This window comes from Lissotriton vulgaris, chromosome 3_1 (genome assembly GCF_964263255.1).
Source record: "Lissotriton vulgaris chromosome 3_1, aLisVul1.2, whole genome shotgun sequence".
Lineage (NCBI taxonomy): Eukaryota > Metazoa > Chordata > Amphibia > Caudata > Salamandridae > Lissotriton > Lissotriton vulgaris.
The window spans coordinates 1667846242-1667871656 of NC_141689.1; the positions used below are offsets into that span (position 1 = coordinate 1667846242).

The 25415-nt window shown below is 46.5% G+C and overlaps 1 protein-coding gene across 1 annotated transcript in view; it reads right to left on the reverse strand.

Moving 5' to 3' along the window:
• Positions 1 to 25415, reverse strand: part of ZGRF1 (zinc finger GRF-type containing 1) — a 289898-nt gene that overhangs the window by 163678 nt on the left and 100805 nt on the right. The window lies entirely within an intron of this gene.

Consider the following 25415-nt stretch of genomic DNA (forward strand, 5'->3'; position numbering starts at 1 on the left):
TATTTGTGCATCAATTTTGAATATGCTGAGTGATTTAGCAGTTAACGGCAATGCAACCATTCCGGATTAGAGAACTTTGAGTATCTGAAAAGTTTGGCATTGTAACACATCCATCATTAGGCATAGGACTACATACAACATGCAAATGTACACTGTGAGGTGACCAAATTAAATGTTGTAATGTTTTCAATAAACTTATTATACAATGTTTGAGACATTTGTTTCAAATTCCTAAGCCTTTTAGGAAGTTACATAATTTGACACAAAATAAAGGTAAACATTGAATCCATGTTATGTTACGTGTCTTTGTAAAGCAAACTGTCACCCTCGAGGGTAACCTGGCACTGAGCAGGTGTGTGTGCTTAGCCTTGCCTATGGTAGATTTGTTAATTGAAACACCAGGTGTTCAGCTTCTTGTGGAGTTTAAGAAGAGAGGAGGAGGTTCTGATGTGGAGTCGAAGGCCATTCCACGCTTTTGGAGCGATGTAAGAGAACACCCGTCCTCCTGATCTGGTTCTGTTTATGAATGGCATGTTTGAGAGTAGGAGTCCTGCAGAGCAGAGGTGCTGGGTGGTTGGTGAAAGGAGATGCAACTGTGCAGGTAGGTGGTCATTACTTCTGGAAGTCCTTGAATGTGTGTGTGATGGAAAGTGGCAAAACCATTACCATAAACAACACAGACACAGTTTGAGATTTCTTATTCTAGATGGAACTCAACATGTTCAAAATCCATGACAGCTATGTTCGATTGGCAAATGCTGCTCTGATAAATGCAGCTGAATTTAAATATTTAGCTGTTTCCTTTCTAAGTCATTCTCGAATATATATGGTAGGGTATGGGGTTTTATATACAAATTCTATCCCTGGTGAGAAGCACTTTTCAGAAAGTAGCACCCTACTCCATGGGAGCCCAGTGTTAGTGATTTAGTCAAACATAAGGGTTGGAGTTAGTTAGTCATGCTCCTTCCATGTATTGCCACACAGTTTGTGATGTTCTCCTCATGCCCATTATTGCAACATTATGAAGATCCCATGTGTAATGTTAATTTCATTTACTCAAGATAACAGGGTGCTTGACTATTAGTAATATCTTGATGCATAAAAACACAAGCACATTTTGTAATGCTTTAAGTGCATGGTATTTCACTTAATTATGTATGGGGATAGATTATGTTATGCAGAACAATATAAAGTGGTACAAAAGGGGGTGGTGATGGACGGAGCATCTGAATCAATCAAACACTCACACCCAGTCAAAAGATCTGGGTTTAATCCATCACCGTTCTTTAGCCCACTCTGCCACCCCAGTTCAGACATGGCTATATGCAAATCAGTCTGACCCTGTGCCTCATGGGAACAGTCCAGCCCGAACTGCCAAGCCATGTCTTCCCTGGACCGGAAACAAGCTTTAGAGGACAGGTTTCTGGCAATCCAGCCGTCTTCAGCCCGGCTTGCTTGTATCCAGTGGCAAAGTGAGCAAGGGACTCACGTCTGAGCATACCCTGCCACACTTATGGCGGCCAAAAGCGGTACAAAAGGGAGTGGTGATGGACGGAGCATCTGAATCAATCAAACACTCACACCCACAATTACATAAATGGCAACCAGGTCATATGTCAGGCGCACAGCTGGAGGTAACACAGTATGAGATAAATTGTAATAGTAGTGAACTCCAAGGAAGAAAGGGACACGTTACCATACAATCCCTAGAAAACCCTGAATAGCAATCCAGACTTTAGTCACACAACACCACTGGTTTCTCCCTGAGCTCTACAAAAATAAACAACAATGCAGTCTACGCATAAAGTCTTGAGAGCAGTGCCAAACAAGTGCAGAAGTAATGTCTTTGTTGAGAAAAAATCCACTGAAGTAAAGTTATCCACAGTTCCAACTTCTGGCATTCCAGCCGTCTGGTGATGGATTAAACCCAGATCCTTTGACTGGGTGTGAGTGTTTGATTGATTCAGATGCTCCGTCCATCACCACCCCCTTTTGTACCGCTTTTGGCCGCCATAAGTGTGGCAGGGTATGCTCAGACGTGAGTCCCTTGCTCACTTTGCCACTGGATTCAAGCAAGCCGGGCTGAAGACGGCTGGAATGCCAGAAACCGGTCCTCGGAAGCTTGTTTCCGGTCCAGGGAAGACATGGCTTGGCAGTTCGGGCTGGACTGTTCCCATGAGGCACAGGGTCAGACTGATTTGCATATAGCCATGTCTGAACTGGGGTGGCAGAGTGGGCTAAAGAACGGTGATGGATTAAACCCAGATCCTTTGTCTGGGTGTGAGTGTTTGATTGATTCAGATGCTCTGTCCATCACCACCCCCTTTTGTACCGCTTTTGGCCGCCATAAGTGTGGCAGGGTATGCTCAGACGTGAGTTCCTTGCTCACTTTGCCACTGGATTCAAGCAAGCCGGGCTGAAGACGGCTGGAATGCCAGAAACCGGTCCTCGGAAGCTTGTTTCCGGTCCAGGGAAGACATGGCTTGGCAGTTCGGGCTGGACTGTTCCCATGAGGCACAGGGTCAGACTGATTCGCATATAGCCATGTCTGAACTGGGGTGGCAGAGTGGGCTAAAAAACCGTGATGGATTAAACCCAGATCTTTTGACTGGGTGTGAGTGTTTGATTGATTCAGATGCTCCGTCCATCACCACCCCCTTTTGTACCGCTTTTGGCCGCCATAAGTGTGGCAGGGTATGCTCAGACGTGAGTCCCTTGCTCACTTTGCCACTGGATACAAGCAAGCCGGACTGAAGACGGTTGGAATGCCAGAAACCGGTCCTCGGAAGCTTGTTTCCGGTCCAGGGAAGACATGGCTTGGCAGTTCCGGCTGGACTGTTCCCATGAGGCACAGGGTCAGACTGATTTGCATATAGCCATGTCTGAACTGGGGTGGCAGAGTGGGCTAAAAAACCGTGATGGATTAAACCCAGATCTTTTGACTGGGTGTGAGTGTTTGATTGATTCAGATGCTCCGTCCATCACCACCCCCTTTTGTACCGCTTTTGGCCGCCATAAGTGTGGCAGGGTATGCTCAGACGTGAGTCCCTTGCTCACTTTGCCACTGGATACAAGCAAGCCGGACTGAAGACGGTTGGAATGCCAGAAACCGGTCCTCGGAAGCTTGTTTCCGGTCCAGGGAAGACATGGCTTGGCAGTTCCGGCTGGACTGTTCCCATGAGGCACAGGGTCAGACTGATTTGCATATAGCCATGTCTGAACTGGGGTGGCAGAGTGGGCTAAAGAACGGTGATGGATTAAACCCAGATCTTTTGACTGGGTGTGAGTGTTTGATTGATTCAGATGCTCCGTCCATCACCACCCCCTTTTGTACCACATTCATGCCATTGGCACAATGCATTTATGTTATGACAACAGAAGTAATTGCCTTGATCTTCTGTGGGAATTCCAAGTGTGAGAAGATATGCTTTAGTATCCACATGGTATGAACTGAAGTTTGTCACTGTGTTACCTTCATGGTTCAGAGTCCATTATAATTCATAGGTTTCTTACTTCCTTAGGTGGTCCTCCTAGCTCATCAGGCCAAGTTCTTAGTGGATTATTGTTTTCCCAGTACTCGTGTGTTGAGGTAATTAGTTAACAGCAACTGGTCAACAGGTCTGAGGCAATCCCCTTTTTTGAAACTTTAGGCTCATTAGGTTTATCCAATTCAAGGATTAGCTGGGTATCATGTGTGTAACTACAGCATGCAAGGTGAAAGTATTTGATAAGTTCAGGTTATGCGCTGATATAGAATTTAGAGAAGACTGGTGAGGTAATTAACTCTTGAAGAATTCCACCCTTTATACTGTGTGGTTTTGCGGTAAACAGAGATATTGATATAATGCTTGATCTATTCATAAGGTAATGTTTGATCTAGTCATAAGATAAGAATAGCTCCAGTTGAGGTTTCCTTCAAACCTCGCCATCAGAAAGGCAGAAACATATAATACAATTGTTTACCTTTAGTATTTGCTAACATACCGCCCTCAGAAAGGCACAAACATAAAAATACAATCGTTTAGCTTTAGTATATGCTAACATACCGCCCTAATAAACATTTTTTTGTTAACACAGACACTTTTTTTAATAGGCTAACAAAAGTTTACTACACTTAAGTGAGAACACACACATTTCTCTGACTGTAGCTTCTCACGTCAACCATAGGATCAGCAGGAGGGGTCGCTCAGGTGACCATTGTAGGAGGCTAGCTTAGTATATGGTGCACACTTAAATAAGTGTGCATTAAATACTAAGCCAGACAACCTTTATGGTGATTTTAGTGGTCTTAGATAACATTAGAAAGCTCTCTAAGTAGTAGCTGTGGAAAGCAGCCTTCAGACTTAGCCCAGAAGGACTGTTAAGCAGCTTGTTTTACCAGACGTAATCATGTAGTGTAAGTTAACTGTAAAAGAACCCCACAGTTTATTTAGAAAAATATGTCTATTTATTATACAATACTCACTAACACATTAAGTATATCTCCTACCCAGAGATATCAACACAAATGCACACAATACTTCAATTGTACACAGGTAAGTAAGCACAATGCACAGTGGTCTCCAGGGGGAGACCAAACCATATACTAAGAAAGTGGAATGCGAACTGCGACTGAAGTTGGGGCTTGGACCAGGAGAACCAGAAGAGCAGGGGACCGAAATGACCACCCAAGATAAATACCCAAGAACCCAACGGAGGCTGTGTGCAGAGTGGGAACACAGCTGTGTACTCAATAGAAGTCAACGGTAAAAGTCGTGGTTACAATTTTGAAGAAGGGCCCATCCCAGAGGACCCTGAAGAAACCCAGTGTAAGATAGAAGCTTGGAGAGTTACCCCACCCGTGGATACTCCAGGAACCAGGATAACTACACCAGGGAAGCAGGGTCCATAGGGGCGAAGTGACGTCAGAAACCGCCGTAGACCACAATGGAGGACTTCAGTAAAGATGCCGCTGGTGAAGACTGGGCAAGAGTCCGGTGGAATCCAAGGGTGGATTCTTGGAGAGAGGAACTTGCAAGCAAAGAGGACAGAGACCATGCCACTCTGAGGTGACCAGGAGGCATGGAAGATCAATGACCATCGATGATGGAAGATGCAGGAGAGATGACAGTGACCTAGACGCTCCAGCTGTGAGGATCAGACGACGCTGAGGAAGACCAGGAGCCATTCACGAGCTGTCCCACATCGGAAGTTGAGAACCAGAGGGTCGGTGTCCAACGGGAGTACCAACAAGCCTAGGCAGCAGTAACAGACATGGAAAACGATGAAGGAGCAATGTTGGGACCAGCAAGGTTCAAGGGACTCACCAATTGCAGGAGAGTCAGAGCAGGCCAGAGCAAGCAGGGGAGCCCACTGAAGCAAGAGAAGACCCTCAAGAGGACACACAGGCCAAAGGCACGGGAGTCGCAAGAGGACCTCGAGCAGTTCACCAAAGATGAAGGACCTTGGTGCAGAGGATCCAGTGAGGACGAAGATCTTGGAGGGAAGAGATGCTGGAGGCTGGCGTTTCTTGTAGCCTGAAGATAGCTGGAGTGCAGAGTCAACAAGCCTAGGCAACGGCAAGTCGACGTGTAGACGTGGTGCACAGGGGTTCGGCCCCAGAGGTTCTGATGAGGGATGCTGGCCTCAAAATTGAAGAGAGGACAGATCAGGCCTCGAGGGAGTTGAAGATCCATAACCTGTGTTGTTGACCTGTTCAAAGTCCCTGGGACGTCAGGCGCAGCAGACTGGTCAGTTTCTTTGCCGTGCCTGCAGATGCAGGGAAGTGACTCCTTCACTCCAAGTGAGATTACTTTGGGTGTCCTTGATGCCCACAGGTCTGTTGAAGATCCTGGATGAAGCACAGACACAGATGATGAAGAAGACTTGCAAAACAGCGAGTCTAGGAGCAGCAGGAGTCTTCCTTGACCCAGTCCCGGTTCCAGGCGAAGTCCAAGTGTCCAAAAAGTCAAAGAATGACGTGATTTCAAGCATGAGTCTTGTACCACGGTGAATCTGAGGACCCACCCAGAGGTACATCCTTTTATACCCTCAGAAAGGGGTTAGGATGACTCAGGGGTCCCTCCCAGAGGAGGGGCTGGACAGAGGGGAGGATACTCCCAAGTCTTTTGTCCAGTTTCGTGCCAGAGTGAGAGGTTCTAACTAAAGAATCGATGGAGGACACCAAACGCGCCCTTCCAAGTAGTCTGGTGGTGCTGGAAAGCGCCCCCACCCCAGCCCAATAAACTAAGTCATGTCTGGGAGGGAGTCACAGCTCCCTGTGACAGGAAACCTATTGTTATACCTTCACCTGCTCGAGCTCAGCAAAGCGGCAGGAAGGCAGAATCATGTCTGTGGTCAGCAGCAGCATTAGCTTGCTAGCAAACCCTGGAAGGTTGTTACCTGGAGTACTTGGTGCTACCCAGAGGAGCCCACAGTTCATGGAATCATATCTCCAACACTGGTAACGGGGTTGGGGTATGATTCTAACTAGGGCTGGACTGGCCATAGCGTGCACCGGCCAATCCCCCGGTGCACCGCACGGGAGGGGGTCGGTTTTGGGTCCCTGGGGGGCGTTTTTGTTACAGGGCCGTTTTTGCAGCATAACTGCAAAATCTGCCCTGTACCAAATCGGCCCAAAACCGGCCCTGGCAAAGAGCTCGGCTGCACCTCCAACCCCCTCGAGTGGGGAGGGGGTGGGGGGGCTGAGCACTATGCCAGGGCCGGTTGTGGTTCCCAGTCCGGCCCTGATTCTAACATGTTTGATACCAAACATGCCCAGGTTCGGCACATCCACTACATAGTTAGCCATTGTGTAATGATGCCTGGCCACTATATGTATCAAAATGGCTGACCGCATTTACAAAGCCTGGAGAATCGACTCCGGGGTTTATAGGGGTGTCCTTCTCATGCAGGGCACCCTCACACTTATAATCCAGCACCCTGCCTTTTAGACTGAAAGGCCTGCCTTATGTGTGATTTAGAGGTTTTAAGTGTAATGGCCTCAGATATATGGAAACTTATATCTGTTGTAAGCGGTGCTAGCAATGGTAGGTCTGTAGTCACAGTTTGGGTGGCCTCTCATGGGTGGCATAATACATGCTGCAGCCCATGGGAGACCCCTGGTGTACCTATGCCCGGGGTACCTTAGTACCATGTACGAGGGACTTACAAGGGAACACCAGTAGCCAATTGGGGAGGTACTAAAAGCACTTACCATGAAATTTAAGGAAGAAGCACAGTGACTGGGGTCATGATTAGCAGGATCCCAGTCAGACTAGTCCAAACCACACTGACATCAGGCAGCAAGTGGGGGGTAACCATGTTAGAAGGATCCTACCTTCCTACAGCCCCCTTTCCACAGTGAAACTAGAGTTGGATTAATACAGCAAACATAAGCATCCATCAACGAAGGGCAGGGCCCAAAAGCAGATGAAAACCATCAATGATGTGACGCCTAGGACACAGTAGTGGAATTCTACTGTGTACCCCCTGGAAATTTCAGTGAGGCTTGTCCTTTTTTTTTTAGAAGCATAGCCCTATTTTAAAAGAGAAAAAAGGAGAAAAACTCACGTAATCAAACAGATGAAGTACCCGACAGACTAGTGAACTTTAGCATTTCCGCAACTATGCAAAGTGAAAGTAAAAATTCTCTCCCTAATGCAATCACTTCAGAGAAAAGCTTGTAACACTACTTAACACAACTAGGAATTTTTTTTGTAGGACAATGCTTCCCTCAATGCCAATTTCTGAAGTCTATGTGATTGCGTTTCATGATGTACAATGTTAAAAGCTGCTGTTAAGTCGATAGGTAGTAGTGCTGCTAGCCTGTTTCTATCCACCATTGTATTAAGTTATCCACATACATATCAGGAAAGATTCAGCACCTCTCCATGAATACAAGCCTTTTAATTAGTCAGATTGTAGCGAGTTGTCATCTACGATGTTTAACAAGCATTTACAATGCAATGGTCTCGGCATCATTAAAGGTAGAGCTATGGGCATTGCTCATAACATTTCTTTTTTTTTTTTAGATCATAAATAAATGGCATTGTCATTTACATTGCCAATAGCTTAATCGTTAAATAAATGGCATTGTCATTTACAATGCCAATAGCTTAATCACTCGCAAATGCATGATCTATTGCATTTACACCCACACAGAGCCACACACACAAAGCCACCCACACACACATACAGAGCCACCCACACAGAGCCTAGAGAACAGGAAGTGTAGGGTGGTGGAAGATAGAGGCATTATGTAATATAAAGGCTATGCAGCTCCAGCAGCCAGCGGCCCCAATGTTCATCAGTGCTGGCCACGGGCGAAGGATAGAAACTGTGGTACTCTGTGGATACTTATTACAATTTCAGCTCAGGTGCCAACCACTCTAAAGTATCCTCGATTGCAAAGTGGCTGCATTTTTGCCTCGGTTACAAGGTGGCTGAATTTATCTAGAGGCTCTGATATCCTTCGGGATCAAGTTTGCGCTATATAAAACTTTATAAATAAATAAATGTGACCCAGATAATGTTTCCAGGTGGTTCCCCACAGATACATCTGCTCTCATGAGTATTCTACACCAACATTAGGAATAACAATCATACCCGAATGCAATCAGCACGTGGTAACAATCATACCCAGATGCAATCAGCATGAGGAATAACAATCATACCCGGATGCAATCAGCACGTGGTAACAATCATACCCAGATGCAATCAGCATGAGGAATAACAATCATACCCGAATGCAATCAGCACGTGGTAACAATATTACCCAGATGCAATCAACATGAGGAATAACAATCATACCCGGATGCAATCAGCACGTGGTAACAATCATACCCAGATGCAATCAGCATGAGGAATAACAATCATACCCGAATGCAATCAGCACGTGGTAACAATATTACCCAGATGCAATCAACATGAGGAATAACAATCATACCCGGATGCAATCAGCACGTGGTAACAATCATACCCAGATGCAATCAGCATGAGGAATAACAATCATACCCGGATGCAATCAGCACGTGGTAACAATCATACCCAGATGCAATCAGCATGAGGAATAACAATCATACCCGAATGCAATCAGCACGTGGTAACAATATTACCCAGATGCAATCAACATGAGGAATAACAATCATACCCGGATGCAATCAGCACGTGGTAACAATCATACCCAGATGCAATCAGCATGAGGAATAACAATCATACCCGAATGCAATCAGCACGTGGTAACAATATTACCCAGATGCAATCAACATGAGGAATAACAATCATACCCGGATGCAAACAGCACGTGGTAACAATCATACCCAGATGCAATCAGCATGAGGAATAACAATCATACCCGGATGCAATCAGCATGTGGTAACAATCATACCTGGATGCAATCAGCATGAGGAATAACAATCATACCCAGATGCAATCAGCATGAGGAATAACATACCCGTATGGAATCAGCACGTGGTAACATGCATACCTGGATGAAATCAGCATGAGGAATAACAATCGTGCCCGGATGCAATCAGCACGTGTTAACATTCATACCCAAATGAAATCAGAACTTGTTAACAATCATACCTGGATGCAATCCTCAGGAGGAATAATATTCATACCCGGATGCAATCAGCATGAGGCATCTCAGGTCCTGGTACAAATCTGCTTTCAGGTGTGCGGTGGGGGCGAGTGACATGAAGCGGGGGTTGGAGTGAGAGGAAAGAGTAGAGGATGGGGGCTGCAAGCAGAGAACATTCCTTTCTCCACCATGCCACGAAAGAGGGTTAATGGGGAAAGGGGGGGGGCGGGGCTGGTGCCCTGCACTTGCAGCCCAAGCCTCATGTGATTTTATTGATTCAATGTTCTAGCCGGTAGAGTGCGGTGTGCGTTCACACAGCGGGAAGCCCAGGTACAGGGGCACCAGGCCGGTTATAATTGGGCAGAGAGCGTCCCTCTCAGGCGTACCCCTCCCGGAACTTGTAACCAGGGCCTGCACTGCGAGATGGCCGCATAACCACGGCTAGGTAAAGAACTCGTCGTGCTCCGCCCATGGAGTCCGGTGAGGGGTCAGGGGTGGGGGGTAGGGGCTGCCCGCTGGCCACCAGCCAGGTGAGAGCTAATTCCGAGGGTCCGTCCGTTTCCCGACGTGTGGCAGGGAAGGAGTCTCACGCCCCGCCAGCTCGGTGGTCCGCTAGCAGCTAACATCAAATGCTCGCTTTGTGCGGCGTGTTCTCATTTCTCCAAATAACAATCATACCTAGATGAAATCAGAACTTGTTAACAATCATACCTGGATGCAATCAGCAGGAGGAATAATATTCATACCCGGATGCAATCAGCATGAGGCATCTCAGGTCCTGGTACAAATCTGCTTTCAGGTGTGCGGTGGGGGCGAGTGACATGAAGCGGGGGTTGGAGTGAGAGGAAAGAGTTGAGGCTGGGGGCTTCAAGCAGAGGAACATTCCTTTCTCTGCCAAGCCACAAAAAAGGGTTAACCGTGGCCGGTAAAGAACTCGTCGTGCTCCGCCTATAGAGTCCGGTGGGGGGTAGGGGTTGCCCGCTGGCCACCAGCCAGGTGAGAGCTAATTCCGAGGGTCCGTTCGTTTCCCGACATGTGGCAGGGAAGGAGTCTCACGCCCCGCCAGCTCGGTGGTCCGCTAGCAGCTAACATCAAATGCTTGCTTTGTGCGGCGTGTTTTCATTTCTCCACTGAACTGGAAACGGTTCTCTATGCTCGGCAATAAACCGCCAAAAATGAACAATGTTGTGTTCAGCCGCTGCAGTGTTGACGGGGACTGTTAGGTGCTGCTGGAACTGCACAACCAGCGGGGCTGTTCCTGACAACACCACCCAAAAAAAAAATGGCGGCCGCAAAGCTCCGAAAATTTCGGAATCGGGGGCGTGTTTTTTGCGTTCTGAGTGACGGATGACGTCACAGGTACGAAGAACGCAAAAAACACCCCTCCGAATCCGAAAGAGACGGGGCTTGAACCGAGTGACGCCCCTCTCCTCCAATGGCTTGCCTCCATTTAGGAAGCCAGCCAATGGAGGAGAGGGGCGGGTTCAAGCCCCCAAACCTAAAAACTTTAAATCTCCCACCGGAGACTGCGCAAGCGCAGCCTTCGGTCCTCGACCTAAAAACTGGGAGACAACTGCACTTCCAATTAGTTTCCCAAGGAATGGCCATTTTGCGTTTGCCTGCAATTGTAAGGTTCACAAATAGTTTAGGGAAACCACTAATCTGGGAAATGAGTGTTTGACGGAGCATTTGTCTCAACATATTATGTTGTTTTCAGCAAATGTTAGTGGGGTAGCTCAAAATGTGAAGGATTTACACACCTTGTGAAGAATTCTGCTTAAGGTACCCAAGCTGAAGATTATCGCTAGTCACTATGGATATGGCGAGTTTGTATACCAATGCTGAATCTTAAGCCGGTTTGTACACAGTAACATATTTCTTGGTTTCATGATCTTTGAATAATATGCAACTAAGTGGACTTCAAAAAATACTGCTGCAGGGAATTTAGGATTGCAAGATATAAATTGTTCACTTTATGAATACAGTTTATTGGCGATTTGTTGATAGTTTGGGATTCCTCGGAACAATTGTTTTTAAAATATATTGAGATCTTAAGCACAAATATGGAGAAAAAAAAAATAATTTATGTAATTAGGAAAACTAAAATCACATTTTTGTGCTTAAAAAAATCACTTCATAAGAATACAGAATATCAAAAACAAAATCAATTCTCCATGCGAAAAGCTTCTATAATAGAACTACCAAATGTAATATTACATGTGGCAAGATTTTATTAACAAAACAAACTTTTCAGTTGTAACCGAGCTACCTAAACAATTTTATAAAGTTTCTGAAAGTATAAGACACTCTGAGTGGGACATTAGAAATAAAAGCATTAAGAGCAAAAGAAAAACAGTAAATTCTTATTGTGTCTCAAAAATACGGTGAATAAAAAAAATCCGCACATTTGGTTCATACAACATTTGAGTCCTATTTGTATAAAAAATGTAAATAGTCTACAAAACAACTTAATACGCTAAATTTAGAGGAAAGATTATCTAACAGAATAACTGTCAATTCTTTATTAACATTAAAAAAGGGCCAGCGATCAGAAAGTCAAATTGAGCTCATTCGATTTTGAAACCCTGATTGTAGGTGTTGACTATCACCATAACCGGAATGCTATGTGTGTACTAAATAGGTGGCTTGCAAATTTAGGCAAAATATAACAGTATTGAAAGACAGTGAAAGAAAACACATTTAAAGTAAATTGCTTTATGAATTGTAATATAAAGTTAACTGTTTATATTATAAATGCCTTTTTGGAAATGTATTCTATGAAAACCTCATACTATGACTGGAACTAAACAAATATATATGTATATTTTTAACATTTTTATTTTAACCCCACAAAACTCACACATGGTACAAAGCCAATGGCATGGCAAAACAGAGACACAACAGTACACATCAGATTGCCACTTAGGACCCTATGACGATTCATGCACAGTCAAGAAGAGGCACATAGAGGCAGGCGCTGGGTTCCCCAACATCCCTAAACAACTATACTTTTAATTAACTGTTATGATTTTGGTAAAAGGTTGCAATCTTTCAGTGAAGTTACATGGGATGGTGTTTGTGTATTAATATGTATGTTTTAAGAAATGCTTTTTAGATGGACAGTATAATGTAGATATAAATAGGGAAAACCCAATAGTAACCTGGATACACCTTGAAATAAAGACAAAAGAAATGCATGAAATAAGTTTCAGAAAGTTCAGTTCAGGCCTTTCACTGCCCAAGACAGAAGCAGCAGCCAACATTGCAAAGTGGAAGTCCCTCCTGACAGCTTCTTCTGCTCTTCTTCTTGGCAGGTTCCTTAGTCCAGCAGAGTTCTAAAGTTGTGGGGAGACAGCCCCAGTACTTATACCAGTTTTACTCTTTGAAGTTGGCAAACTTCAAAGAAAAGTCTTTCTTGTCTTACTAGAACACGTTCTGCCCTCCCTGGTCCAGTCACACTACAAGGAGTAGAGACAGCATTGTGAAAGGAAGACACAGCCCTATTCAGGTGTCAGTAATGACTCCTCCCACGACTCTAGCGCAGGAAGACCCATCAGGATATGAAGGGCACACTTCAGCTTCCTTTGTGTGAGTGTCTGGAGTGAATGCGCAAACAGCCCCTGTCAGTCTAAAACCAGACATGATTTTCACAGGCAGGAACAGAATGGTTGAGCAAGAAAATGCCCACTTTCTAAAAGTGGCATTTTCAACCACACAATTTAAAAACCATCTTTACTAAAAGGCGTATTTTTAAATTGCGAGTTCAGACATCCCAACCTCCAACTTTCTATCATCTTCCAATGGGAATATGCACCGGAAAGATGTTTCAAGGCAGACCCCATGCCAACCTAATGGAAGAGAAAGACTTTCAATAGTGAAAAAAGAAATGACAGTATTTCACTATCAGGACGTGTAAAAACACACTGCATAATGTGCTACGTTTTAAATACATTGCACTCTGACGATGGAGCAGCCTTGGGCCTACTTTAGGGGTACTTATATGTAATAAAATGGAAAAGTGAGGCCTGGCAACTGGGTGCACTTGTCAGGTTAACATGGCAGTTTAAAACTGCACGTGCAGGCACTGCAGAGGCATGTCTGAGACACATTGGAAGAGCTACTTGTAGGGTGGCACAACCAGTGCTGTAGGCTCACAATAGCATTTGATTTACAGGCCATGGGCACATTACTAGGGACTTACTAGTAAATAAAATATGCCAATCATGGATACACCAATCAGTAACGCAATTTACATGGAGAGTATAGGCACCTCAGCACTGAATAGCAGTGGTAAAGTGCCCAGAGTCCTAAAATCAATGATAAATAGGTAAAAAAAAGGAGGCCAAAAATCAGAATGTCTGGTGGTAAACCTATTAAAAATGCCAGGTGTAACACCCACCAGTAAACAAATAGGTGGCACGTTGTCATAGATCTGCTACAGGTGACCCTGCCTTTCTATCTCAGCACCCGACCCCTGATGGTCTGGTAATACAGGCCTCGTCTAGCTAATTGAGATCGGGGAGCATGCCATGGGTGTTGAATTCTGAAAGTCAGTTCATTGGGAAAATAAATTTTGCAGCCGTGTCAGCGTGTCTTGTCTGTTGCGGGAAATACTGTGGGCTAACCAAGAACTCACAGGGACTTGGTGCCCACCCATTGCTTACCATTGGTTGACATTCCTGTCACTTTCAGTTGCCTGATTCTAATTTGTGCCCTAAGTTGTCAATCTTGTGTTTGTGCTCCAAAGAAGCATAGCCGCTTCACTGTCTCTTTTGATTAACTGGCTCCAATGCTTCAACTATTTGCTTTTCAATCACTACTTTTTTCTTTTGGGTTAAGCACTCCCTGAGAGTGCACATGCTGCCCGGCTTTCTTCCCTGTGTGCTTCTCTCTCCCTGCTGTATGTGTTCTTGTCTATCACCTGAGTGTTTCTCCTTGCCCCCTCCATGTTGTGCTCGCCATTGTGTTCTCTCTCCCCAGTTGCTTTCTCACTTATATGCTTCTTCCCTGCCTATACCACACTGATCTGTCATCCACTGCTTCTTCCCCCACCATTGCCCTCCATGTTGCTTCCCCGACCTGCATCCTCCTTCTCTCGCACCTGTAGCTTCTCGGTCTCAATCTCACCCCATACAATGTATTGGTTCCCCAAAACATGCACTCGTTCTCTCTCGCCTGTTGCTCCAGACCCCCCTTTGCTGCCCCTCACCAATGGCGGCCGCCACTAACAAAGGGTGGTGAGCCAGGTGGGCGGAGCGCAGCGAGGAGGTGGGTGGGGGAGAGTGCGCGTTGGGGCATGTTAATAATAATTTTTTTTAAACTTACCTGAAGCAACCGGCTGCCTCCCGCGTCTCATCGCTTCTGTTGTCCACTTCCTGATCACAGCAGCCCCTGGGACAGACTCCCATCCAGTGACCAGGCTGCAGAGCAACGCGGGGATTGGCCTGTTCGGGCAGGAAAAATGCTCTGCTCAGGTCTTGGAGTCTGTGGGGTTTCTCCAGCCGGGCTGGAAATACCTAAGTGTGCATGTGTGTTTTGGTGGTCGGCCTGAGATGGCCGGCCAAACACATATGCGTACTGGGAGTGCATAAGCACTCCCCCTCCCCCCTCCCATGCCCCGCCCCTCCCTGCACATGCTGGCTCCGAGCCGGCAAACAAAAAATAAAACGATATTAGAACATGTCTTTTTCGTTTGCTGGCTCTGCGCCAGGTAGTGGGGTGACGCTCCTCCGCTATTGCGAAGGAGCGGCCGCTGCCCCCCACTTTCCCTGATTCCTCAGAGTTGCTTCACCACCCAAGCCTTTTGTGTTGCTCCCCCCACCTCCTGCACCATCCTTACTGCAGCCCCCAACCCACACGTAAAAAAAGAAAACACTTTTGCACAACTTTTTTTTTCCATGTACAGATCCAACTCGGTAAAAAGTAGTTCTCTTAAGTGCCAGGGACTTCTTGGCCATGTGTGTGTGCTTTTACGACCAAACAATACTTTTTCATTTGGGCAATACTTTTTCTGTGTTACTTCCAAGCGGCATCTCTCCTCCCACTCACTCAAAATAATGTTTTACAAAAACTATGACAGAACAAAACAAGCATTTAACAAAGTCAAAATACTGGCAGCCAACTCTAGACTTATTGGCTTTGACAATGCTTGTTAATCAGATTGGTGCAGAGAATCAGTACATATACTCATTTCGCTGAGCTCTCACCTATGATTCAAAATATACGACAGCGTTCTTCGGTCCACCGAAGGCCCATCGGTGCCTTATCAACAGAAAGAGATGCTATACAGTTTTGTTTTATGTTCTCAAATCGTGCAAGCCAAAATAAAAGTCTCAACAAAACCACCACTGCTCCTCAAACAGTATTCCCTTTGGATTGAGGCGCAGAAAGTCATGTCATACATGGTTGGAGAAGGGCAGTGCAGCATTGCTACTACAGTACAGTGCCGCCATCTAGCAGACTTCGGTAAAATTGTAGTCTTTGGTTAAGGCGTTGAATAACTATGGATCTAAATTGCCGGACTGCCAGTTCTTGGTGCTTTCAGCACATGGGCGCCTAGGTAAAGGCCCAACAGATCTGATTGGTCAATACAAAGTTGAACTCTTCTCATCTCAATGGATTCAGTCCCAACCGCAGCCACTCTCGGATGTTTATGTGACAGCACAAGATAGCAATATAATTTCTAGCCCCCAGACGCCATTTAAACGTAATCTGTTTACTGTCAAGAAAAGCAACAAGAATCGCACATGTTGTGGGGTGGTCACGTTTCAAGGCGTTGAGTAGCAACTATGATTCTCAGCTACACAGTCACAAGGATGCGCTCAATGCGTGCATTTCCATGTCTGCGATGCGCTTTTGTGTGACATTTTTATGGGGGACACGTTGTATGACCCTTTCTCACAAGCGTAATAAAGTATCTATGTTGAAGTAGTGATGAGCAAGTTACTTACCTTTTTTAACTCTTTTCTGGTGGATATTCACCTTCAGAATATTCCTCAGGCGCCAGACTGGATCTCGAAGATGTTGCATAAGTGCTTCTGTGCACCAGTACAAATTTGTGTGATAAAAAGGTGGCAGCGGCGGCTCTTCTGTAATGGCGTAGCAGCGACACCTCACCACGAGCCAGCAAAAATAAAATGATTTATAAGAATCAAAATGGGCGTAAAACTATAGCAAAATTTCCTTGTTTTAAATTCTTGGGAAGTACTTTACGCTACACTGCTACAATGAATAGGTAGAATATCTTTGATAGCACTTTCCATAACTGATAGCGATGGTTAGTTGCGTATTTATCCATGAATTTTATATATACTCATTTCATACTCATGTCTTTTATACTCTTATCATTTATTGATATCTTAAATGTAATTATATCTGCCCATTATTGTTAGTGTTGGTTAGCTGCGTATTTATCCATGAATTTTATAATATTTATTTTATACATTGCCTTTTTATACTTTTAATTATTTATTGATGTTTTAAATGTAATTATATCCGCCCTTAAAACTGTCATTCGGGATATTATTGAACCGCTCTTTACCCTGTTGCCACTCCCTATCATGTTAACTATGTTTAAATGAATTGTGTCTTAAATGTAATTGTACATGTTTTTTTATGCATCTTTTATGGTACTAAATGTACCGAAATAAAGATTTTGAATTGAATTGAAAATGATAATAAAATACTTTTATTATCATTTTATTTTAATGACTGAGTCGATGCCAGTCTAGGGCGGGACGGGTCGGACCATGGCAGGGAGGTGAAGTGCACATGTTGGTTAGGCCAGCTGTCTTAGGACGGACAACCCAACAAGCGCACTTTGATTTCCTCCAACCTAGCTGTATTGCAAAGCCAGGAGGAGAAACAGCACAGACTCCCTGTGCCTGAGCGAGCGTCAGCCCAGCCCGCTCAGGCCAATCCCAGCGCTTCTCTCATGCTTGGTATAGCATGAGAGCAGTGTCAGGATTGGGTGGGAGAGTCTGGGAGCCTGTTCTGTGTGCTGCATGGCAGATTAGCACTTAGGTGGCCGGCAGAGTTAAGTAAGTCTTTTTAGCTTTCGCCTGGGGCACGGAGCTTTAGCTCCGCCCCCAGGAGAAATCTTTAGTTTTCAGTATGGGGGACTAGAATACGCCCTCTGTTCCATTGGCTAGCTCCATAAATGGAGGCTAGCCATTGGAACAGAGATCTGTCCGTCATTCACGGACCAGATTCATGGGCGTTCCCGCTATTTTTTCCGTGGGCGTTCCCTCTGTGTAGTCATGCGGCGGTGGGCGGAGTTGTTTTTTTTTTTTTTTGTCTCGGCATCCAGCTCATTCCGCGGCCGACCGCCGCCGCCGGAGGAAGTCCAGTTCCAGGTGAGTGCTTTTGATTCCGCCCCCCCCTCCCGCTGTCCATTTGCCCGTTGCCGCCCCCCCTCCCGCTGTCCGTGTCTTCCCCGCCCCCCTTCCGCTGTCCGTGTGCTCAGCCTCTGCAAAAAAGTTAAACGCACATTCATGCGGTCTCCTCTTAGAAAAGTTGGAAACATTGTGAGACCGCCTGCAGTGAACACCTGACACAAGTCCTTTCTTATTGATTGGTGTCTTTGATTATAAAACGTCGAGTGCGTAAGTGACTTCCTTTCTGTGGCTAGAAGCCAACATTTTTCCAGCTCCCTATTTATAACCTTGAGAGTAATGCTGTCTCGTCTTCCGTGCCCCGTGATGGACGGTCTGCCGTCTGTGCATGCTCAGGCTTGCCCTGCCCGCATGTCTGGGATGTGTCAGTCGTAAACATGCACGCTGTGCCACAGGGTAGCTCAGGGTGCCAACCTGCGGTCTGCGCTTGTTCGATTCATTTTCCTCGACATTCGTTCATTGCCTTAAAGGCCCCGCTGCGCCTGCTTATAGCTGCTGCCTACTACGAGTGAGAACAGAGCGGGGGGGGGGCGGGGGGCGTTATCGGCTGGTATGTGCGCCACTTGTGTTCGGAAAATAATAAAAAGCATTTGAAACTAAGCATAGAACTGGAATAGTTAGAAATGTTTATGGAGGCAGCGGTTTGCCAAGAGCATTGGTATGCGCCAAGTCTATTTTTAAGGCGCTCTTTTGCAAGAAGCAAGGACAGCGCGCTGACTGGCGGCGATTTCCATGTGACCCATCCTTGGTGAGCATGTGGCTGGCAGCTGTGGGCACCTCTGACTAGCTTAGGTGCAAATGGACAGCAGTAGATTTGCACCTCTACAAGCACCGGCGAACTACTGCATGCCACCACATCCTAGTGGATTTACGGACATTTCACCGCGGGATACACGCCGACATACCCCGGACGCTGGTGCATGCCACGAGGTGATGGCCGACAACTGGGCGACTAAAATAAACGGGGGCCAAAGTCTGCAAACCTACCAGGAGTTTAGGTGGGATGAATAACGTGGGTGTGGGGTCCTCTAAGAGGGGCGTGGCCTACATAGTTATAGGTATGGCTTAAACAAGTAAACTACATTTCAGTGATTTTCACAGCCTGCCGCCCAATCAGTGTTTTAATGTCTCTCTGAGCTTTCTGTTATTGCAACCAAACACAGCAACTGTCATACATAGACCACCACCCTGGACTATTGGCGTTGTCAATGGTTGTGTCTGTGCGCTCTGCAGTGAGGCCAAGGATTGGATGGGCTTGTATTCTGAGCACCTTTTTGACCCATGGACAGGCACTACAAGAAACTCTCACTTAGGTGAACCTGAACACCAGAACTCTCTTTTGCATCTGTTCCAAGCCTAATATGCTGAACAGAAACAAAATACAAAAACACATCGTTTTGGTAATAGCTAACACTCTAATAGAGTGCAAGATTCAGTAAAATGTGAAATTTAAAGGGGAACTAAATTCCTGGCATGGATCACCTGAACATTTATTACACTCATTGTTGAGATATTGTCAGTGTTTTCCCAATAAAGTTAGGAACGTGAATTAGGGCTCGATAAAGACCTTTTTCAATCCCCTTTCTGAAATACTACCGGGTCTAAGACCCGGACGGACCCGGCCTACTTAAAGCCATGATACCCACGTTATCCTTATGAGACCAACTGCTAAGGATAGAGCGTATATGAGAGGTCCGTGAGATTATATGAGAGAGAGGAAGGGGGGCTGGAGCAAGGCCACAAGAAAATACCACTGTGCGAGACTCGGGCACTTGTGAGAGAGGAGAGGGACCATCATACAAGGGTAAGCAAGAAAGGACTAGCCAGTGTCGGGAGAGTGACAGCGGTGATGGTGGGAGAAATATGATGTCATTCATGAGAAGTGAGCCAAAGACGGACTCTGTCACACAACAGACACGATAGAGAGAGACATTTTAACCACACGGAACACTAACACCAACTGACTAAAATATTTGTGCTGGAAAAAGATTAGTAATGTAGGGGAAGAAAGACTCATGTTGGCTTGTGCTAGACCACTTAAAGGAAAACTTCCAAGAATATCTTACATGTACTGCCTTGGAGTTGACACTGTGGGCCTGGATCATAATGTGGCAGGAAATTGAGTTATTGTTTTCTGACTTTAAACGGATTCACAAAAAAATGCAGGGCTTCTGGGAATCTCCAACAGTCCCAGTTTCCATAGAGTAGTGAATTTGGAAACCCACGCAGTCATTTTAGGCATGGGTAAATGTAGTGAGTGTTCATTTATGCCTAACTATGCACACGGGTGTTTGTATTTTGAAACTTTTTTGTGGCACCAGGAAATGTTTTCCCCGTGGAGAACCCCCTTCCTGTTTTCCATCCGTGATAGGGATGTAGTTCTGACCATGTGTACTTCTGTGATGATATGTAGGGCTGGAACAAGCCTGCCAAACTTGTGAAAACCCACAGACTGACTAGCTGTTCACATATTCTAGTGATCAAGAGAGCTCTAAAAAAAACAGTCACAACTGGTATACTGAGGTGGTTCTCACAATGAACCTCTATCCTGATTCGCATCATGAATGAGCATGCCGGAAGTGGGGCGCTACACACACCGCTCAGACACATGCATTTTCACATATGCATCTTTACGTTGTTAGTTATCCAAAGAGTTCTTACAAAGTCACCCATAGCTTGCAGTATGGATGCCTGCTTTCTACGGACACATCTGCAGAGCCCTATTCGTAGTGCACTTTCCTCTCGCTGCTCTGAGAGTGACAAGGGTCTTAAAGTGCCTCAGTCCGGTTCGCAGCTCGCCTCTGTTCGAGGCTGCGCTGTGTGCTGCACTCTGTGCACTGAGGCATTAACATTACCTACCAATTAACACCAACGTCGTAGCCTAATTAGACAATAATCTTGGCCGGGTAAGGTTCGACAGACAATATTATTATTTTGCATTTTGGTGTCACGTGACACCAAAATGCAAAATAATATTACTGTCTGTCGAACCTTACCCGGCCACCGGCCAAGATTATTGTCGACACGGACCATGGGGTGTCACCCCATGTGATGGTGTCACCCGGTGCGGTCCGCACCCCCCTAGTGACGCCACTGGATGAGACAGATCCCGGGCGCACACACACAGCCACACCCGAACGTTTCACAGGTCTTTAAAAGACCATTTGAATGTTAATTAGGCCTTGCTGTTGTTTCACCCCTTGTTGGACGCCCTGCAGCTCAACTCTGCCTACTGATTAAAGGTTCAGCCCCCCCCCCACGAAATTTTTTCTTAGCCCCCCCCCCCCCCCCGAAATTTGGTTCTAGTTGCACCTCTGGGGGAGCATCATACATGTTTCTTCGTTATTGGTGTGTTTCATGAGAGCCGTCAGAGCTGCTTGTAAAATATATGGGCTTTTAAACATTTTATTTTAAAATTGAGCTATAAACTGCACCGCTTGGCCACGTGTTTTACCGTATTTAACGTCCAGCCGTCGTAGTGTCATGGCGTCGATATTGCTACTACGAGTGTGCCCATTAGAGTCCGTGATGGCCCACCCTGGACTGGACTGCGACGGGGGTGGGGAGGGGGGGGACAATGTTTGCATCATACTACGCGTCTAGGCTGCCCGAGGTGTGCGTGCAGTTGGGGCTCTGGCGGGCTTTAGGGGTGCCTCACTGATGCGGTGCCACTCGGTTACAGGGTATGGCTGGGATTTGGACACTCAGGTAAGCTAGTCATCAATTTGATGCAGGGGCCTGTAGTGAACAGTGAATCGAGACGACAGACGGGACCACTCAACATTTCATCCTTCCAAAGTAAATTCACTGAGCATGAGTTCAATAAACACCTGTCAGCATCAGGGGCGTAACGCAGGCCGCTGGGTGGGGGTCGAAGGGGGGGCCAAATCTTCTGTTGGCCCCCCAACCCTTCAGGTTCTGCTGTATCCTGGGCTGCGCCATGACAGCAGCTACCCAGACGCGGGGACTCCCACACTCTCCTCCCGGAACGGAGGCGGTAGTAGGGCTCGTAGTAACCCTGCTATCACAGGACTGAGACATTCGAAGTGCTCGAGCTTTAAAGCGCCACCCTGATTGCTTGTCCCGGGACTGTGGCACGTGACCCAGTTCTCACAGTGTACTTCTATTCTGAGCTGTACTATGCATGCGCCATTATGTCGCCATAGAGAAATGCACAGGGAATGCAATGCTCTTCCATCCGTATTTGCGTTAGTATAGTGAGGCGCCCACAGGGTCTCCGGAAGCACATCTGTCCTGATGTACACCGCCATGTGGTCTTCAAGTAAAGAACCCGCTGCCAGGATCCTGAAATACGTCCCTTCTCGAACTGGCTGCAAGCTCTAATGTGGGGGCGCTGCAAGATCAAACTCAGGTCTCCTAAAGCCCCTCTGGCGTGGTGGGAAGAGTCCTGTGAAATTGCATGCACCGTATCATCTGAACTGGCTATAACATTTGAGCCAGTTATTTGAAAAATTCAGAGCCTGACCCCAAAATCTGTCAAGTAAGTTTTCTTGGGTTTCCCCCCAGCACTACTGGGGAGCACAGGCTAGCAGCACCCATTGGACTCACCGGGCTTCAGCCCCCTCCCATCCCTCCCCCCCGTCGTGTGTGGCAGCCCGGGATGAGACAGATCCCGGGCACACACACAGCCACACCCGAACGTTTCACAGGTCTTTAAAAGACCATTTGAATGTTAATTAGGCCTTGCTGTTGTTTCACCCCTTGTTGGACGCCCTGCAGCTCAACTCTGCCTACTGATTAAAGGTTCAGCCCCCCCCCCCCCCCCGAAATTTTTTCTTAGCCCCCCCCCCCCCCCCCCCGGAATTTGGTTCTAGTTGCGCCTCTGGGGAGCATCATATTTGTTTCTTCGTTATTGGTGTGTTTCATGAGAGCCGTCAGAGCTGCTTGTAAAATATATGGGCTTTTAAACATTTTATTTTAAAATTGAGCTATAAACTGCACCGCTTGGCCACGTGTTTTACTGTATTTAACGTCCAGCCATCGTTGTGTCATGGCGTCGATATTGCTACTACGAGTGTGCCCATTAGAGTCCGTGATGGCCCACCCTGGACTGGACTGCGACGGGGGTGGGGAGGGGGGGGACAATGTTTGCATCATACTACGCGTCTAGGCTGCCCGAGGTGTGCGTGCAGTTGGGGCTCTGGCGGGCTTTAGGGGTGCCTCACTGATGCGGTGCCACTCGGTTACAGGGTATGGCTGGGATTTGGACACTCAGGTAAGCTAGTCATCAATTTGATGCAGGGGCCTGTAGTGAACAGTGAATCGAGACGACAGACGGGACCACTCAACATTTCATCCTTCCAAAGTAAATTCCCTGAGCATGAGTTCAATAAACACCTGTCACCATCAGGGGCGTAACGCAGGCCGCTGTGTGGGGGTCGGAGGGGGGCCCAACTCTTCTGTTGGCCCCCCAACCCTTCAGGGGGCCACATCCAGCCCAAGGCCAATGAACATCTTACCAAGGCGTCTCGACCGGCATCGCGTACTGCCCCAGTGCGCCCTGCCGTTCCTCCACTCTTGTGCCAGGTCTTCCCAGCTCCTTCGCCCACCCCCAGAAGTTCTGTCACAAATACGACTCTTCTCCTCCCTCGTACACACAAACCCAGCAGTTTCACCACAGTTCTGCCTCCTCTCTCAAGGCCACCGAGTACAATCAACTATAGACAAACAGGCGTTTTTTTTCCTTTTAATGTATGTCCAGATTTCTGTCGCAATGTATGGTGGTGCAGTGTATGACTGGGCGTTCGAGACCAAGTGAGTTGAGAAGGGAGCATGTATTGTATTGCACAGTCTTGAATACACTACCTCCTACAGGGACACCTGCTGACTCTCCTCTTGATACTCTTCTGCAGGAGTAAATGCACAAGCCAGTTTTCATCGTAGTGCAAAATGATAACTGAAATAGTTGCAATACAAATCGCATTTGCGAGAGATTAAGCTATTGCCATTGTAAATGACAATGCCATTTATTTATCTGTTTTCAAAACCAACACATAAATAAAAAGTTTGTCATTCACAATGCCAATAGCTCAAACTTTTCCAAAGGCGAAACCGTTGCATTGTAAATGCTTGTTTATTTAATTGTTACTATCCCCCTCACACTTTATATGGCAAAAGCCATAACTGGAAGGTGGTGCAGTGTAGTTGCAATGAAAGAGCCACCCTCAATTAGCTGACGTAACTGCAACAAGGAACACAGTTTTCAGCTGCAAAGTTAAGGTCCCACTGAGGCATCACAAAAGGCTTGGGAGGGAACATGTGCGTCAAACGTTTAACTGCATCACAACTGATGATTTAAACAAGGATGACTAGTCCGGCAAAAGCAGACAGGTCGAAAGGCTGAAACGGCTGCCAAAAAACCTTTTGCAGTGCCCACTACAAGACTTTGCTGGGCTAAAAAGAGAACAAAATAACATTAGAAAACTTAGCTTGTAAGGGGTCAGAGTTTCAGGCACCAGGAAACATATTAGTCCCCGAACCAAGCATAGATGGATTTTGTGAAGGGCATCTAGCAGTGACCGTCCATCACCTCGGCCGGCAACACAAAACACAGGCAATTGCATCTCAATATCCATGCATTGTGGTGCAAGCTGCGGGAGTTTGAATTCTCTGTTGCTGAGACAGGAGATCCTCAAGTGCCATCCTCTGCTGACTCAGTCTGAAGTAATTAGAATAACTTTATCCTGGCCATTCCTGATGTTCTTCAAAACTTGGGGCAGAAGAGGTAGTGGCCGGAGGGCATTTAGGAGTTCCATGTTCCATTCCAGCTCGAGCGCTCCGGTGGAAACTGCAACATGGAAAAATCCTGAAGGTGAGAATTCTCGATGGTGTCACACAGATCTAGCCAGGCATCTCCACATGGACCAAATGCACGCTGCACTACCTCGCAATGCAGAAACCCTTGTGATCTGACAAACAATGTCTGCTCAATTCTTCCTCTCTGGCATTCAGGAAACCTGCCAGGGAGTTTTGCCACAAGCAAAACTTTCTACTGCTCCAGCCACCTTCAGAGGTGCAAAGCCTCTAGACACAGGCCCCAGGATTCCATTCATTCCGTCCTGCTTGATGCAGTACTACATGGCAATGGTGCTATCGGTGAGAACCAGCACCATCCTCCCCTGACAGTTGGCAGGAAAGCCTTTAAGTTCAAATGAATATCCAGGAGCTGAAGTAGATTGATATAGAGCTGGCTTTCTGCTGGAGACTGGAGACCTATAATCTCCACCTGGCCTAGATGACCATCCCAACCAAGCAGCGCTGCATTCATCACTTCTGTGATCTCTGGTTGGGGAAGGGAGAGCAGTCTGCTGCAGTGGGATCGGTGGGCCACCATAGAGATCTTGGGCTACCTGTAGGAAGTTGGAGAGAAATCCTTGATGCTGGATTCACTGGAATTACAGGTTCCATTGCATCTAGTATTGCTGATAAGGAGGATGCAC